This window comes from Protopterus annectens, chromosome 4.part1 (genome assembly GCF_019279795.1).
Source record: "Protopterus annectens isolate FY-2018-M chromosome 4.part1, PAN1.0, whole genome shotgun sequence".
Taxonomy (NCBI): Eukaryota; Metazoa; Chordata; order Ceratodontiformes; family Protopteridae; genus Protopterus; species Protopterus annectens.
Genome location: NC_056734.1, coordinates 26779913 through 26799955, shown reverse-complemented (window position 1 = coordinate 26799955; position 20043 = coordinate 26779913).

Genomic DNA, 20043 nt, shown 5'->3' with positions numbered 1-20043 from the left:
CAGTTCTTGAGTCAAGAAGATATTTTTGACAACAATAGCATCTCATAAATTTGCTTTCTACTTCAGATAAATTTAGAGAACAATGTCTTTATACATGGGGACAAGTATTATCTACAGAAACAGGGAGTTGCGATGGATACACAATGTGCCAGTAGTTACTCTAATATAGTAATGGCTCAGTGGGAATTTGATTATGTGCTCAATTAAATAAATACTTGGAAGAAATATATACCTTATTACAAGACGATTGTAGGTGGTATATTTTTCTTTGGACTGGAAATGAACAACAATTGATAGATTTTTATTGGTTATTTAAGTAACACCACATCATTTTTGTAATTTGAACTTAATAGTTCTGAAAGAAAAATGAGTTTTCTAGATGTTACACTCCAAATAGAAACATATGATGGTATCAGTACATATATGTATAGGAATGATTGTTGGAGGAACCATCTGTTGCATAGAAACAGTATGCATCTAAGACACATCTATCCATATGTCATCAAAGGACAACTCTTGAGAATATTTAGAATTTGTATTAGTGAGTGGAATTATGAAGAGGAGACAGAACACCTGAAGAGAGACTTAAGAATGCAAGGTTATAAAGACAGAGTGATCCAGGTAGGAATTCTGGAAAATAAGGCATTGAGATATACCAGGGTCCAACCTTATTTTACAGATGGTAGCAGGCAAAATGAGATTGAGAAGACAGTAGGAAATACAGATCATACTGTAGGATTGAGATGTCTGATTACTTATAGTAAAGATGCTAAACAGGTGTATCAAATTTTAAGGAATAACTGGAAGATTCTTACAGCTGATGAAAACATCAAATGTATTATTGGTGAGAAGCCTCTGTTTTGTTACAAAAATGGAAAGAACTTGAACTGACTACTGTGCCAAGATACACATAGACTTAGGACTACTTGAACTACTGCACACAATGGCACATTCCCTTGCAGGAAATGTAAAGCCTGTACATATATTGATTCAAGGAATTGTTTCCAACATCCATCCATCGGGAGAAACTATAGACATAATATGTATGCAGACTGTATTACCAGAAATGTTCTATATATTGCACACTGCAATCTATGCACCAATTTCTATGTTCGAAAGACTAATAGACCTTTCAAGGATAGAATTGTACAGCACTTATGTGATATCAGGCTTAGTAACAAGACAAATGTTTTGTACCAACATATGTCTGTCTATCCTGATCATAAATTGTGTTTTATGGTATTAGAAGTTGTAACAGAAAATGTAAGAGGTGGAGACGTAAGTAATACAACTAAAATAATTTAAATTGTGTGGAACGTAGACTTGCAAGCTGACAAGCCACCAGGATTAAATGGAATGGTACCTTTAAAACCCCTATTGAAAGGGAAGAAGTTACATAGATAAATTCCATCTGGATTGGTTTATTTTCATTTAAATGTAAGGAAGTTTTGGTGATCTCAAAGGATCTAATGAATGCATTTGCCAAAAGTGCTTATCTTTTTGTATTTTAGGATCATTGTGTATATTCTGTGATTTTAGAATTAATATAAAATTTTAGTTTCTATATGAGTTTTATGCTCACCATGGCGGCATTGTTTGACATTGTGACAATTAGTAAACTAGCCCTGGTAAACTGTGGATATGGATGAAATATACCTATATCTGTTTGTAAAGCAGTTGCACTTCTGCATCTTTAGCACTGCTTGCAGATAATGATTTATGGGGGATGTCCTCTAATTGTCCGTTCAAAGTATGATTTATGGATATCCAGTGAAGCCTATTACACTGCAAGCTGTTATACCATTCAATAGGAATGGGGGAACTTCAGGATGGCTTAGCATATAACCTGTTTGCCGTTTTCACATCTAGCCATGCTCACTGAAATGTTCATTTTCATAAGATGATCTTGTTCTGCTTTGCTTTTTTAATACCTACAAATACGTATGTTATTTGACATGTCAAAAATGACACATTTGTGCCGATATTTATCTCTGACTATATTGACAGCTGTGACTTATCCCACATGGTTTATATAGCCTTCTTAGGTGTAGTTGGCTAGGCATGTAACTTTGATAACACCACTATTAGACTACAGAAGTGGTGCTGAAATGGTTATGTGATTGGCTTTTACTTGTCAAATTATCCACTGACCTGAGTTCATATCCCCCCTCTGCATAAATAGCATATTGTATGATGTAGAATAGATTAATGGCAGTGCAAATTTCCTGTTGAGGTTATGACATATGATCAGCAATTGATATGTGTCTTGTATATCCATTATGCTTATCTGTGCATGAAGGTAATATAATTGTTTTGCATAACAGTGCAGTGTATATTAGAGCATTGCATTGATATATGCTTAAAAAGTTGATCTGTCAATAAGTGCACTTCCTGAATAACACCTAATATGTATGTATCACTTTTCTTTCATGTATAGCCATAATAGTCATAATAATTTTTCTTCAAGTGAAAATTGCTCAGATGAACATTCAATACTGTCTGGAGACAACAAGTGTGTAGAGGCACAGCAAACATGATTAATGCTGTGGATGGACATAATCGCTTCATGGGGACCTGCCATCACCATTACTATGACATGATCCTCTGTGCAGCCAACAGACTCCACCTCTATAACTGGAAGAGAAATGCCACTGGAGACAGGCTACCATTGCCTCCCCTAGATGACAATAATATGTCTAACGACCCACCATGACACCTGCCTGGATCATGTCCTCCAGGCAAGTTTGCTCTTCCTTGAAGAGCTTGTTTTGGTCTTATCAGGTACTGTTGTTTCAATGCAGTTATACAGATGTTTGTAAAAAGTATTGGTGTAGGTCTTGGCATAGTTGCCTGTTTGATCTGAGGGTGGAGGTGCAGTGAAGTTATTTATGCCATCTCTTAGAAGGATATAATTTGATTTGGAGAAGTTTTTTTTGTTTAGTTGCTCGGGGGGGGGGGGGGTTGGTGTGATAGGTACTTCGAATGAGACTGATATGTGGTCAGATCTGACAAAGGAAGACCTCATAGTGGGGGTACTACAGCATGTATACAGGGTGTATTGGTAGACATTTGCCACTTACAAAAGTCATTTCTCACTTGAGGAGGCCATTCTGGAGGGGGTATGATTTCATTTGTTTTTTAGCACACTCTATCTATACACGTTGTCATTGTGGGCATTTTAGAGGACATGTAACATGACACAGGGCCAACAGTTGTGATCCCAGTCTTCAGGATGGCATGCCAGGAAGTTAAAAAAAAGCCCAGTTCTGAGGTACATGTTTATAGGGTACAAACAACACTGTAAGTGACTATATTGATTTTTGCTGCATCACAACAGCAACGGTCAGGCCACCATAATTTTTATTTCAACTATTCAATGTAAAAAGAAATAACTAATATAGTGATAATAAGACTAAATAATTGCTTATTTAAGATAATAAAAAGAAAGGTAATGGTGGAAAAGAGGACCAGTATCTTCCATTTTGCTAGCTTGGATTAGACTCTTGGAAAGGACAGATGTTCCAACAAATCATTTATTTGACTGACTAATAGTTCAACTTCCTCCACCCACTTGAGCCCTTCTTTCCTCTATTGATGGAAGTAAACCAGTCCTGTGGGAAAGTGTACCTGTCTCCATCCATTGACATTATACTAAGGGCCCTACATGACTGTTTGAGACTCTACACTTAATTAATCCCTTCTCCCATAGTCTTCACTAGCACATTCTATCCACAGTAGAAACCAGACTAATACCTCTCCTGGGTGAGAAACCGCTGGTGTCTTCTTTACCTAATAAGGGCATAGGCAGGTAATAGGTGGCAAGTCAAGCAGTTAGTCATTTCAGCATAATTTTCCCTTTCCTCTTGTAGATACACAACCCAACAGCACTAGGGTTGCCACCTTTTCAAATGCACAAAGTGGACATTTTTAGTGCAAACAGATTTTGCAGGCTGAAACATACCCACAGCCAGTACAAAGACAACTTCACTTTTTTGCCTAAATAAAAGCTTATTGTTGTAGCATTTTAGTTGCTTATTATTTTTCTTATAACATTTAGGTGTTGCAGATACAGAATAACTGTTTTATGCAACTATTACATAAAATATAGGAAATAAGTTTGTCCTAAAATCTCAGGACATTTGCCATTTTTACAATTGTTTTGCAGGACACAACTACCCAAAGAGGGACAGTCCCTCACAAAGTGGGACAGGTGGTAACCCTAAACAGCACCTCTCTTTAGCTGCAGCATTGCTACTCCCCATGCTAAGCATGTGTGCATCCTCACTTGAGTTTCCCAAGCCATGGAGAGTACAACTAACAGCATGTACTCAGTGGGTGCAAATCCTACTGATTCCTTTAGGTGTTGCTAGAGCAGTAAGCCACAGTCATATCCCTCCCTCAAGGATGGTTGAGTCTACATGAACTACTCATTCCACTCCTCCAGGCCTAACCCCTCCAATACCCATGACGCTAGTCAAAGATGGGTTTTCTGATTTGCAATCATGGCTGCACCATGGGACCAGTCTGTGATGTAGTAAAAGAATCTAAGATATAAAACACAAATCATAGATGGCAACAAAGTAGATTTCAGGTACATCAGAGTTATGGAATTCACTTCCATTAATTTTGTAAGTATTTTTTATATTAAGTAGCACAGCTGTATTTTGGAAGGTATGTCATAGTAGCAGGAAGAGAAGGACGGCTTGGATACGACTGTTCTTTAGCAGTTTTCTGGGCTGGGAATCATGCAGGTATTCTTCACTGGGTAAATCTGGTCTTGGGGTGTTATGGTATCATAGTAAAGAGGAGAATCATGTTGTCATTGACATGAGGGTTATAAAGTAACCCCTCCCCTACTGGAAGCAGATTGAGGTGTTGGCTCACTTTGACAGCATTAGGAGATTCAGTAGCTGAAAGACAAGGCAAGAGATGGCATTTCATAAGTTTATGACTCTGGACGTCTACAACCCTGCCCTTTTTGCCCCAATTTCTCCTGCTCTTTATCCCTCTGCTTCTCTAATTAAGGGTGGTAGCCTAACTCTTCAAGGATGCCACATAAAAATGAAAGGAAAGAGACAGACAGCACTAAGTAAGCAGTTGTTCACATAGAAATAGTGTGGAAAGGGTGTACTAACTGTTGATTGTTATTCACATGGGAATTGTGGCATTGCTAATTTTATTGAATTTTGTTTGAAGGATAGACTTGTAGCTTTAATCTTTGAATTATATTTGGCATGCAACACTAGATAAAGCATATTTAAGGTGTTTTCTATCGGTGGATTATTTAAAATGCAAATAATATAAAGGCAAAGAAAGGACATATATGTCCTGTCATCACTTTTAAATTGCAGATTAAGCCCAGTAGAAGATAGTTGTGATTTAAAGACAATTTAAAATTTTAGGAGGTCAAGGCAAAAATATGAGACAAATTCAGGGACATTTCGGAAACTTCTGGATGTACAAAAGATATGCGATTATAGGGTTTCCTACTGCACATCTTGTCGAATCTTATGGTGGTATTCATTGTCTGGCAGTTCACAGCTATGTTGTGGTTATTAGCAAGAAATCCCACTCCAAGTATATGCAGATAAGCACAAGTTATTATCTCTGAATAAGGAAAAGTGAAGGCATATTGAAAAACATGCCTACTTTCAGTAAAAGTCTAAAGTACCTGAAAGAAAGCATTAGGCACATATGAAGTACTTTATAAAAGTCATTGGCTTCATATGTCTCCCTATGTATTCATATGTATTTGGAAATTGTGGATGGACGTAACTATCCTCAGTCATGCTTAAAACACCTGAGGAAAGTGACAGACTGCACAGTTGTTATTATTAATCTTTTAAAAAACTAAAGGGGCTTGATATGTTTTGTAAAGGGTCATCCTTATGTGGACACCCTGATTGAAGGTTTAGTTAAAGAGCAGAAAGGGAAGATAGGAATGATTGAAAAAGGGGAGAGATAAGAAAGAAGGGAACACATAAAGTAAATATCATAATCGGGTAGAAATAGATAGGAGAGTATCGGCGAAAAGATAAGGGAAGAAGGGCTGAAGAAGCACCAGCAGAAATCCCAGCCCACAGACCCTCAAACATTTCCCACTGTTAGATGGTGCAGCAGTGGAGGTCCTGGATATTAAGGGGGTAGAGACCTGTGGTGGTGAGTGTTCAGTACCAGATGGGACAGACAGTCCTTAACACTCTGAAGCTTGGCTTTGACTGTCTGAATTCACCGGACAGCTACCTCTTCCTGCATATCCACAACCAAGTCTCGAAGCTCACATTCAGCGAGGCTTGTCAGGCTGCCAATTGTTGGGGTGCCTTCAGGACTGGTGCCACCATCCTGATAATGTAGATGCCTGGATTGCTCCAAGGTGCTTTGAATCTATAAAAAATGAACATAAATGTGAAATAAAGCAAACAATAAAGGTCTAAGGTGTACATAATTAAAATAAAAAAAATAACAGAAAAAATGGGGAGACAAAACAGAAAATACATACAATAAAATCAAACATCATTTTACATGGCATTCAATTTATTACTTAAAAGCATTTTTATTTTATAAAACTTTATTGAATTGAGACAGAATGTATGTTAAGTACTTATGCAGAAATTTGAAAGTATATAGGATGTGCTAATGCAGACTTTGGGATGCTTTTTATGGAAGGTGCTTATACTAATTTGGCAGAATAGTGTTTGCTATCAAGTAATTGTGGAGTTTGCATGTTGCAGTGTAGCACACAAACATAATGATCATAGTTGTGCTTGATATGCATTGGTTTGCAGTATTGCACTGAGGATACCCTTTATAAATACTTGCATCTTTTAAAAATCAGTTAAGGGCAGGGCAGAATAGTGCACTTATATACTGATATATCGGTCACACTTGCTTTCAGTAAAGTACTGAATGCACTCTAGTTATTTAGTTCCTATTCTGTATTATATATATTTCCTTAAGTACAGTAATAGAATAAGTTAAAGACAGAAATACTGCTCTTATATACTGTTGTATCTCATTCTTGCTTGCCGTAATGTACTGAATGTACTCCAGTGCTTCAGTTACAATTCTGCATGAATTATTATTAATTATTTTCTCATATACATGCAATAGTGAACACCAGTTAAACATACAATACTATTTACTTCTTTATTCAGGGTTACCATTGGAATCAGCTAATCACGTCACATTTCTCACCTGTTGTTTTGTATTATATGAGATCGGATCTTCAGCTATAAAGAGAAGACATAAGACAATGCTTGTTTACCTGTATTTCAATTTTTTTTCTCTTAACCTTAATTATAAGAAAATTATTTTGTTAAAATATGTATTAAAATATGAATTCACATACTTTGCATATTTTCCTATCACTGTAATTTATAAACACAAATACAGTTTTGGTGGAATTTTTGTTTTTTTAATTGTTATGCTTTGTGTGTAACTGTTTTAATTATTATGCTTTGTGTGTAACAACTTGGAAATTTGTTTAGACAGAATTTAGAAACACACAGAACAATGTGGCAAGTCATGGAAGTTTTCATTTCCTTAGCTATACAAAAGCATGTGCTTGATAGTTGTCTTCCTTGACAACCCTAAGCATTTAAGGGGATAATTTAAAAATGCATGCAGAAATAAAAGAGAGGTAATACTACTGATCATTTCTTAAAAAAGGTATGTACTTGACATTCACTTGACACACAATCAACCCAACCCTCCTTCACCCCCTACTCTTACCTGACTAACTTCAGCCATCTTATACATGCAGTCCTAATTGTAAAAGAAATGGCCTTCTTATACAGCAGTTATACTAATAAATATTTCCTGGCCTCTGCAAATTGTCTGCATGTAATCCACTACCTATACAAATGCAAACATTATTTTTATTTCTGTATAAACATGAACAAGTAGTTGTAAATGTACTCATGCAAATGATCTATATCTGTGATTTTCAGACATATATCTCTATATATATGTTATGGATACATTTTGAATGTGCATACATTTCTTCTAACGCATATCTTCAGTCATGCAATTTCCTTATATGCTTTCTATCATCATTAATATCAATCCTTTTTTCCCATTTTCTACATTGGGTCAGGGTATTGTGTTAACTATCACCATCTCTCTTGTTTCAATGCCACACTTCCACCTTCTTTGACACTCATGCCTGACTGTCGCAGATCTTATCTCACACAGTCCATCCACCTCTTTGCTGGACAGCCTCGTTTCCTCTTACCTTCTTCCTGTCTGTCCCAAATCTTCTTCACCAGATCATCTTCTGCTTTTCTGCATGTGTGTCCAAACCACCGTAATCTGTTCACTTTGATCTTTTCTGAAACTGGAGCTACTTTGGTTTCTGTTCCTATGTCCTCATCTCTTCCTTTGTTCCACAGTGCATATATTACTACCATTTTCAGGCACTTCATTTCCATAACCTCTAGCTTCCTTATTTGTTCTGCCTTTACTGCCCAAATTTCTGTACCATACACTACTGTCTTGTACACCTTACTTTTCAGTTTCTGTGACATTCTTCTGTCATTCACTATACCTTAGACTCTATGCCAGTTGACTTCAGGCTCCTCTGATACTAGCTTTGACTTCTTCATTAGGACTCCCCTTCTCCTCAACCACCCCTCCCAGATACTTGAAGCTATTAACCTGTTCCACTATCTTCCCTTCTGTCTCAATTCTCAGCTTCTTCTGATTTCCCCAATTTGCTGCCATTACCACTGTCTTACCTCTGCTTAGTTTCATCCCATCTGCCTTCAGTTTTGCATTTCATTCCCATATTCTTTGCTGAAGTTCTTGCTCAGTGTCTGCCTGTATTGCCACATCACCAGCATACATCAGCTTTGTTAATCTGTCCTCTCCGACCTGTTTGCTAATGTAACTCATCACCACTGTGAACAGCAATGGGCCCAGAACTGAACCCTGGTGCATATCAACTAACACTGGGATCCCCTCTGTGAGACCGAACACTGTTCGTACTTGAATCATTGGGCTCTTGTACATAGCCTGCACTAATTCTACCAATGTTTCTGGGACTTCGAACCACCACAGTACTGCCCAGATCAGCTTTCTTGGAACCTTGTCATATGCTTTTTTCCAAGTCTAGGAATGCCCAGTTGGACTCTTTCTTCATCCCTTGCTTCCTCTTAACTGTCCCTCTCACTGCAAACATCAGGTCAGTTGTGCTGCATCCTGATCTGAATCCAAACTTCTCATCCCCCATGTTGCACTCTGCTACTCTGCATATCCATTAATCAATCACCATCTCCAGAATATTCATGCAGTGAGACAGGAGTTTGATGCCTCTGTATTGCCCAAAGTTGTGGATGCTCCCTTTGTTGTTTTATGTTCTTGTATGCTTAACCTATGTTAAATACGACTCCCTCAATAAATAAATAAATACATAAATAAACAAATAAATAATTTATACTTACTACAGAACTCTGGGCCTTTTTTACTCTACCTGGTCAATAAAGTCAGGTAGCTGGTCTGGCCTACACTTCTTCTTAAGTCATCATATGTTTACCAAACTCCTTCAAGATATCAATTTTTTTCAGTCAGATCCTCTAGTCCATGCCTTGATATTTTGCAGCTATGACTCACTGAGAAGACAGACTATAATTTTGGTCTCCTTATCAGACCAGCTTCCATCACAGCCTCATGCCTCAACAGATATTGCCATGCTTAGAATATTCACAAACAGAATTAAGAAAGTATGACCAAGGTTGTGTTTTACAGGTATACAACTACTCCCTCTAGGGTGTGACTCAAGCAATAGTGCCCAACAGGGTGCGGGTTACTGTGTAAATAACACCTGCCCAGGTGTGTTCTGAGGTCTGACTCCACAGGTGGAGGGTTTCTACACCCTTGGAAAGATGTTATTTACACAATAACACACTCCCTGGAAGACATGATTGTACTTAGAGAATGGGCTGTCAACAGAACTGTTGTGTTTTACTTATTTTTTTATAACTATATTAGTATTATTATTTATATTTTTGATATAAAATATTTCCTGCTCCTAATGTTTCAGTCTTGCTGTAGTATATGTAAATGGTGTTGGAGGAAGTATTTATTTTACATCCAAAATATAAAATTTTCAAAAACTTCCAAAAATGTTTTGATATGTTTTTTTTTTGGGGGGGTGTCCCTTATTCATCAAACTGGTGGTTTACTGGCAATCATTGAGGACTGAAGTCAACAAATAAAGGCATACATATTAGTTTTAGATAGTATTCCCTTCAGAAAATGCATGCTAAAACAATTAATTTTATTCTAGCAACTTTCTAATTTTATCACAACAATGTTTAAAATCTATTCCTTTTATTTATCCTTTGTTCCCCCCATACCTCTCAAACTCAAAGCTCAAGAATTCTAAACAAATTGCAAAATATGGGAGGGAGTGGCAGAGGTCTAAATTAGGGACAGATTTTAAATACTGCTCTAATAAACTTAGAAAGTTGCCAGAATAACAGGATTTGTGTTTACATGTATTATCTAAAGGATAAGAAGATTAAGCTCAAATGTCTGTCACCATTTAGAGACTTCAGTCCTGTAGGATTTGTCAGAAAAACACAGATTTTGTAAAGAATAATCCGATAAGTATTATGCAAAAATCTTGACATTCTATACAAATCTGAATAGTATGGTCGCCCCTTTATTTTAGGTTTTATCCAGATTTCTTGAGCTGAGATGGTGAGAAATATGTATTCCTCTTTTAACTGCTACTGCCTCAGGTCAGCCACTTTCACTCTGTCTTTCACGCACACAAAAGCACACATACTTCTGCTTTTATGCACACAAGCACACATACATCACACACGCAGACAGTAACAACATAAACATGCACTCACATACACACACACACACACACACACACACAGACACACACACACACACACACACACACACACACACACACACACACACACACACACACACACACACACACACACACACACTTCTTTCTTTCTTTTTTAAATGCCTATTTTATTTTTACTCACTATACAGCAAAAGTGCTGCTTGTCAAGTGTAAAATAATGGCTCGATCTATCTCACTTTCATTTTTATGCATGCAAACACTCACGCATACAACATAAAACACAAACACACATACCACACACTTTTTTTTGTTACATTCAGAATTGTTTCAATTTTATGCTCATTAAACAACAAAAGCAAGGCTTAGCAAGCATACAATAGTGCATACATTACCTGCCTTACTATTTGAGCTTCATAATATACTGCCATGAAGCAGAAGATTTTTTTTTAGCAGGCACTACCTGTACATGAACACCATGCAGAATGTTTGTTCTTCAAGCAGGGCACTGATGTAAGGGTCATCCATTCTCTAAACCACTTAACCAAACCAGGCAACCAGCAGGGGGGATTAGACCAGGTCCTGCTATTATTGGCAAGTTTGGTTTAAACAAAAATGCTACGTCTCATACATGCTTTTTTAAAGGAATACATGTTAATTTCATTTATATAGTACATAAAAACAGTATGCAATAATAATTTTATTTTTATTACCTATAGTTGCTACTGTTTGTGTACCTTGCCTTAGCTATATTTTTGGAAGTACTACACCTGAATGTCTTTTATTCCATAATTATAGTAGCAGTAATATATATTTTTTTTCAATCGGGTGGGTTGAATAAGTATATATTTCTATGTATGATATGATGGCAAACTTTTATTAACTATTGAGTAGTTTGAGGTGGGAATATGTGGCAGATAGTGTTAGATGGGCAGAGATTATACTTCATAGTTGTACAAGCTGCAAGACATATGACTCTATTCTGTTTGTTTTCTAAACATATTCAGATTTCAACAAATTTGAGGCTATGCATGCATTCCTGCTGAATACTGGGGACTGCTGAAGAGAGTGACGGATTTCTCCAGTACATTCTTACGAACCCAAGACTGCATTCATGATCAGCTGAGAGCAAGTTATGCCCATAAGTACCCATATATGTTTACATATTACTGTAATTCATGGAAGTAAATGTAAAAGGGCTCGATTGTCATATAAAACGTATAAATGAATAAGAATTTACATGTCATAGTTGAATACCACCATATTACCTTGTGATTATGTGAGTTAGGCGGGAAATGTCTTAGGAAACCTCATACTTCTTAAAGTAAAGAAACAAATAATGAAAACATCAAAATTTAATAAGAAACTCTTAAAATATGTAAAAATGGTGATTTAAATAGATGAAAGGTTTATTATTTTACTGATGGGATTGGCATATTATTATAACCATATAATGAATAGTGTAAAGCTATCATTTGTAAGTGAGAAATAATTATGCATCAGCAGTTGGAAATGATTAGAGATAAGTGATAAAACCATTAGTTTGGTGCCATGTAGTGACTGTGCATACATATATGTGTTTTAATTGTGAAGTAATGAAGGTGTGTGTTACTGGCTGAACATACATGTGCCCTTCACTGAATATTTCTGAGTGTAACTAGAGAAAGAAAAATTACAGTATTATGAATGCAAGACAGTGGTAGGGGATAGGGGAAGAAATGTTTTAAAAATGTGATTGTTTTACTGTTGTGAATGATGTTGTAGACATTAATACAGCACTACTTTTACTTTACTTTGGTACGATTTTGCATATGTATATAACTGGTTTGTGTTCAGTTTTTTTATATGAGTATGAAGAGCACACATGGATGTTGTTGGGCTGCTTGACTGATGATTACAAGTTTTTGGTAGTTTTTGGTGTATGACTGTTGCCTTTTTACATGTAGTAAAGATGCAAAACAAGGGATCAAGACAGGGAAAGGAAAACTTCAGCCATGAGGATAATTACATACTAATGGCAGCCATTAGGACATACGGCAAATGTCTTTTTGGTCTGGGGGGGTGCCCAAACAAGATGAGAGGATAAAAGCCTCAAGCAAGTCATTCTAGACATTAATGCAGTAGGTGCCAGAGAGCAGGCATTAACACAGTGCAAAAAGAGGGAAAATTATATGGTGGGGGTGCTAGAAGCAAGGCAAAGCAGAATGCAATTGCCTATACCAGTACAAGGTGGAGCCCTCCAACAATTATCCCATTAAGTACAGATAAGGAATACCTCCTCTCCATAAAGAGGGATGACTATGACACAGAAGATGACAATGCTGGAATAATCAAAGTTGGTACTGATATACTAATACTGGCTATTACTAACAACTGCAACAACAACCCTCATTAGGTCAGTTTAAAATCAGCAACATATATTTATGTAAAGAATGGAATGTTGCCAAGGAATGATCACATTAAACACATGACAATTACTATTAATAGATCTACATCTGCACAGAATGGCAATGAAGGCAGTGTACATGGTAGGTGTCCCCCACACCTCCTTAAAAAGCATACAGTCCTGTATGCTATTTCTTTATCCATAATTTGTTTAAATCGTTGTTTACAGGCTCAGCAGCAGAAACACGCAAGTTCCACTACCCCAATAAATTTGGAGGATATGCAAGCAGAAAGGTTGATGAAGATGATGAAGATAACATGGTTATATTTATGAGGCAACCTGAGGAAAGTGGCACACTATCCCCAAGTATAATGGCATAATCTCACACCCCACAACATGTTGGAAACCCTCTAAGAAGTGACGATGCATCACAAAGTCAAGCAGATGCAGACATTGCACTCATGCTTGTACAGGGGAATACCCATGCACCTCTGAACAGTATCTCTGGGTCTACCTGATAATGCCAAAAGCTGAGAAGAATGACAACAAGATAACCGACACCGGAAGATCGACAACAGAGAAGACCAGCAGTTGAGAATCCCGACACTGAGAACACCAACATGTTAAGGTAAGTGTGCGATAGGGACAGACGTTAGGGTTGGGTGTGGGTAAGGTAAGTGTGTGATAGTGACAGACGTTAGGGTAGGGTGTGGGTGAGGTAAGTGTACAATAGTGAGGGGCATTAGGTTTAGGGGCGGGTTAAGTGAGTTAGGGTTAGGGTGCGGGTAAGGTAAGTGCGGTAGTGACGGACTTAAGGGTTAGGGGCTGATTAAGTGAGTTAGGGTTAGGGTGCGGGTAAGGTAAGTGTGTGATAGTGACAGACTTAAGGGTTAGGGGCGGATTAAGTGAGTTAGGATTAGGATGTGGGTAAGGTAAGTGTGCGATAGTGATGGACCTTAGGGTTAGGGTTTGGGTTAAGGTTAGTGCATATATAGTTGTGTATGTAAGGTTTAGTGTAGGTTTGTAAGATTTTTTGTGTGCTTGTGTTGTGTGTGTGTTTTTTGGGAAAGTTATTTGTTTTGTTGATTGTCGGGATTGTGGTTTGTCGGGCATGTGAAGATTCGTGTTTTTGAACTTTCAGTTTTATTGTGTAGGTTATTTCGTTGTCAGTGGTTTGGCGTGTCAGTGTTATCAGGTAAACCCATATCTCCATACCCAGATGAACACTTTCAGGATGAGGTCTGCCACTCAGAAGTAACAGTGTCCAGTAACAGTGTCCACAGTGACACCTTTACAAAGGGGAGACAGGCCCAGACATTTGTCATAGCTACCCCCAGAAGCATCAAAAGCATTTGTTGCCAAGCAACAGATATGCTATGACATTGTTAGAGATCAGCACACTGCCACAGAGAGTCAGCTGGAAATGGTCAGAGTCCTCCAGAGTATGTGTGAGGATTTCCAAAATAGGGACAATGCCATGATCACACAGATGTTTTGTACATTGGTACACCAAGCATCCCTGACTTCCTCCATTCATATACTAGTTAGGACATACAAGCAGGAGAAGGGGAAGAAGATGGGGTACTGTCCAGAGACAAGAGGGCAGATCACATTAGACTACAAGTACTTCCCAAGAAAGTATTATAATTATTTGGGGAAAAAAGCACAACACATTTCATGCAGGACACATCAGCATTCATTTACATATAAAAGAACCTCTCATTTGAGGTCACTATCATGATCCCACAACATTGCAGTTCAGTATCTGCAGGCTCACTTACATCAAGTAGAGCATGGCATCGGACCAACTGCCCATTGAGTATCACATGACAACCCCTCTTCAAAGTCACTTCCACTATCACCTAGACTGTCTTTAGGACTTGTGTATGACACATTTGATCTTGAACTACTGTGAATCAACTGTGACAATTCTGTTTCTTACAGGTGAACGTGTAACTCAAAGGGAAATATGTATTCATAAAAAAGGGGGGACTGCAAAGAATACTTTAAAACTGTATGCATTTCATCCCTGTAATGGTACTGCTTAAAAGCTCAGGAACTGTGAAAAGAAATCTGCATAACATAACATGACACTGCACTCATTAACACCACTGCTCTCTGCATTACGATTCTTACAGCTGGCATTCACCTACAACTTCAAGGTAGTAGGATCACTAATTAGAAAATTACAGATTACAGTGAGTATCCTGCCATGTAAACAAACACTGATGCCACATTGATCGTATCACTGCACAAATCATGATACGTTCTGTCTATGAATTCGCAAATTATTGTATACAACAAAATTAAATAGTCTGATGTGCAGTATGTTACCTGCCTAGGTGCACCACTTTGGCAGAGTTTGTTGCGGAAAACAGTTAAGAATTGTGATTATTATTATTTATATCATGCTTTTGGCAATACTAAAAAGGAGTCAGAGAGTACTCAGGCATGAACTTTACAAACAATAATATGACTAACTGTTCTAAATTAATAAACAATTAATTATTTTGAGATGATAGAGAATGGCAGAGGAACAGTGACAGCAGACCATGCACCACATGGCATAGTCCACAAATATCACTACATGCATCACTTACACTCTATAAGTTTTTACAAGAAAGGAAACACTAACCTGAATGTCATGGTCCATAGTTCTTGACAAGGTGCATGCTTCTTTACCTGTGGAGCCATATTCCATGCACTAGCCTACCACACGGAGATCATTACTACTGCTGCAGGCTGGTCATCACTACTCATATTTGGAGTGAACCAGGAGCTGCAGTAACAGCATGGGTAACTTCATCACTAGACTGGTGCGTGACCATGTTGTGCAGAATGCAACATGTAGTAAACATCCTGCATGCAGTGGATGGGTCATACTGAAAGGTACTCCCAGACTCTTCCAGGCACCTGAAATGGCTCTTCAGGAAGCTGAAGAACCTCTTGATGGCAATACAGGTCTGGGACAGAGATGTGGTGAAGGTCTGTTTTGTATCGTCACTTGGATTTCTCTCTGGTGACCCAAAAAATTAGTTATTTAATTAATTAATTAATTAATTAATAAAATGAAAGAAAGAAAGGAGAGGCAGACAAAACAAAGGAAACGTGATTTATTATTTAGCAATACATTTTCCATAAATAACTAATTAAATATATAAAAAAAAAAACTTAACAATAAGATGACCACTGGACATCCTACCACTAGTGTGCTAGATATGGGAGTTGTGCACTGCCAGGATACTGGGCTGAGATTTTGGTGATTCACCCCACATGCATCACACACTACCTGATAATTGATAAAATGGTAGCCCTTCCTGTTGAGGTACTGCTCCCCTTGTTGAGCAGAAGAGGTCCTAATTGCAACATGGTTGCAATTTATCACACCACGTACCTCAAGGGGAAAAGTCTCACCCCATAAAAGGTCAGTTTCCCCAGTGTGTCCCCAGTTTGTCTCTGGAAGATCACCATGGCAAGTATTAGTGCTCACAGGGATAAAAAGTCCAGGTATCCCTCCAGTACCCATATGGGGTCCTACATACCCATTAAGACCCTTATAATGTCCCTCTACACTCTGAACTTGTCAAGTTTCTCATGATTGTCAAAGTTGTAGTGAGTTATTCTCAACTTATATCTCCAACTTCTCGGCTGGAGAGAGCTGCTTGGCACAAGTGGTTTTTGGCTTGGCCAAACAAATAACTTACACCTGGAAGTAGCAAGATTAGCAACAAGTGACAAAATTTTTGTGGACTGGAAAGTAGATAGGATTGACAAAACTCTTCTTTATATAATATCTCTGCAGACAGGGTGATCCACTGGAAATTCCACTATAAATCACAAATGAGTGAAACAATGCCTCATTAGCATTTGTTGGGTTACATAATTCCTAACTTACATCTCATTATGAGTTCATTTTTTTATGCTTATTCAATGTCATTGTGCATTAAAATAAGTGGCTTGTATAAACTGCAGCTTATTTGCACTTATCTGTGGACAATGCTGGTATCCTTAATATGTCCACGTAATGCCTTTGAATATCATCGTTACTGTTATGGATTACATAAAAAGAATGTAAATGCTCAAAATATTTTATAAATCTGTATGCATAAGTAACAAAAGGCATGATATATGCCCATTTTTGGTGTGTTATGCCTCATTTGTAAGTGTATTCACCAGTTCAGTAAAGTAGGCATGATATTTTTTTAATATGAAAAGATTACAAATACTTTTTATTTGCTTAGGAAAGTATCTGGTTTCAAATTATCCATGTTAAATGTCTTCCTGTATGAGGTGCTACTTTTAGTTATTTTATTAAGGAGGTCACTTGCTGACCAAAGGTTCCTAGAAGGATTATTATATTCACTGAAATGATAATGTGTTGGAACACTGCAGATTACAGAATTTGTAGGAAATGTTTAATAATGATCTCGCTTCTTCTTAAATGTAGACCACTCATATGAGCTCACAATAAGGCCTTCTTACTGTAGATTCCATTATAAGTTTTTTGATTTGTGTTAGATTTGCTAAAGCCTTTTCAAGAAGCCATATGATGACCCTATTCTGGTAGTACAAGTGCTGAATATCATGCAAAGAGGAATGGTGCTATGAGCCTGAATTTAGTATTTGAAGTAAAAAGTATCTGCTTACAAACAGGGTTCTTATGATTAAATTGCATTGTTAATGCTAAACATTGATCTTAAACTTTAAGGAAAGTGTATCATGAGAAATGAATCCAAATATTTGTTTCAGCTTTTAGTGCAAATAAGCTGGTACTTTTGTAATGATCTGCAAAGGAGCATTGAGCTGCTTTGCTTGCTGAGAATGAGATGTGTGTCACCCATCATTTTGGGGAGGAAAAAGAAACCCAACTTTAACTGGTATTCTATTAATTTTTGAGTATTTGTCATGCACATCCACAGACTAAACAAATAAGAGGTTGCCAGAAATTAGGCAAAACAATCATATATAAAACAAACAGTATAGATTATAAAACTGATCCCTAAGGGATGCATTTGGCACCCCAGTAGTCTACAGAATATTGCTGTGCCCACATCATGTCATATCTATTTATATCCTGCCTGGGAGATAACCTCAAAACTAATTATGCATGGTATTTTATTTTTATTCACAGAGTGGATAACCTGCTTATATGAAACTCATGAAGATAATGGTACCAAAGGCCACATCCATGTTCAAATACATACCAGATATGACACTAGTCTGCCTTTACACAACTAATCTGAGTTCAATAACTGTAAGCAAGGTTATGTTGGTGGAAAAGACTTTTGCAAACTGTAATGCTAGTGTCTCAATGTAGCACAGGTTTTAAGAGGTTCATGAAATAATTTTCATGCTGTTGAACTATACTCATTAGTGTTTTAGTTAGTATACTAATATTTTGCAATTACCCTGAAAATATTCTCTCAATAGATATTACCTTTCAGCATGCAGGAAAACTGTATGCAACCCTTTCCAGAGGCAATAGACTTGTCCCTGTTGTATACTCCAAAGTATAAGGAAAGTGAGTTATAGATTACATCCACATCTTACAATTTGCTATTAGATGTAGTGGAAACATTTGGAATGCATTTCAAACTGAAGGAAATTACGGGATGGAATGAAACATGAGTCCTTATACAGAAGTGCTGGTATATGCCTGAGACTTTTAAAGTGGGCAGAGTAATTACGTTTATATGGTAGTGGAATGCATGTATTACCACGGATGCATATTTTTTTATTGCAGTGTTTTGATATTCAATAGTAGAACATATTAAACTAATATTGTTCCTGCATCAGAAATCTCTGGGGTAGTGGATTGTATATTTTTGTATTGTTTATTGATGTTTTGTTTTTAGATGTGCCCCATTAGGCAAAGTTGCATTTGTAAGGTTTTAATATCGGACATTGGTTCTGGATTAATTAATTTTCATAGATACATAGATTTTGAGGTCAGTATTAGTGTATTAAAAAGTAGGACATTGATACAAACCAAATTATTAGACCATAACTTTACTTTCACAGTAGAAAGCAATATAAATACATGCATTTCAGCTAATTGCTAAATAAATATTTACAATGTATTCTGGTCTGTGCTCTATAATATATTTGTAAAAGTCACTGCAGGACTGCTATATCCCTATTATACTGAGAGCAAAATAAGCAGTTCTGAAAAGCATTAAAATTCAGTTACACAGTGGGCAAAAAGCTTGGACTCACTTTCTCAGGTTTATTGGAATTAGTGTTCAGAACGTACATGTATTATCTCTCAAAGGAGGAATCATTTATCAGAAAAACTATAGAACTCTCAGCAGTTGTTCACAATTCTGAAATATAAGTTTGTATTTTATGTCAACTTTGCACTTTAATTTACCTTATCTTCCTTCAGCTCTGATGTTAGCAAAGTATTATGTTTTGGCCTTTTTTTTGATGCATTGCTTTTCTACAATTCAAAAAACAGGCACTTTTGTTCAGAGATAAAACAAAACTTTCACAAAGTTCATCTCCAGTTCAGAAATTTTAAAAACTTTATTTTCTTTGTATTACTTAGCTTCTTTTCTATTTCTTCTCAGCAATTTCACTTGCTATATGTAGTCATACTCCTGGATTCTGCAAGCCCTGCATAGCGTGCAGGACTAGTGCAGGAGCTTCAGCAGGCAATATGTCTGCCATGCGATCCAGGAATAACCTGTAGGGATGTGCACGAGTGCTCCTGCACTAGTCCTGCACAGACTCAGCCTCTGTATGCAAATTACCCCATTTGCAGGAAAAATCCATGCAAATTAGGTGAATTTGCAATCCAGGAAGCTGGAAACTGGTCGTGCAGGACTAGTAT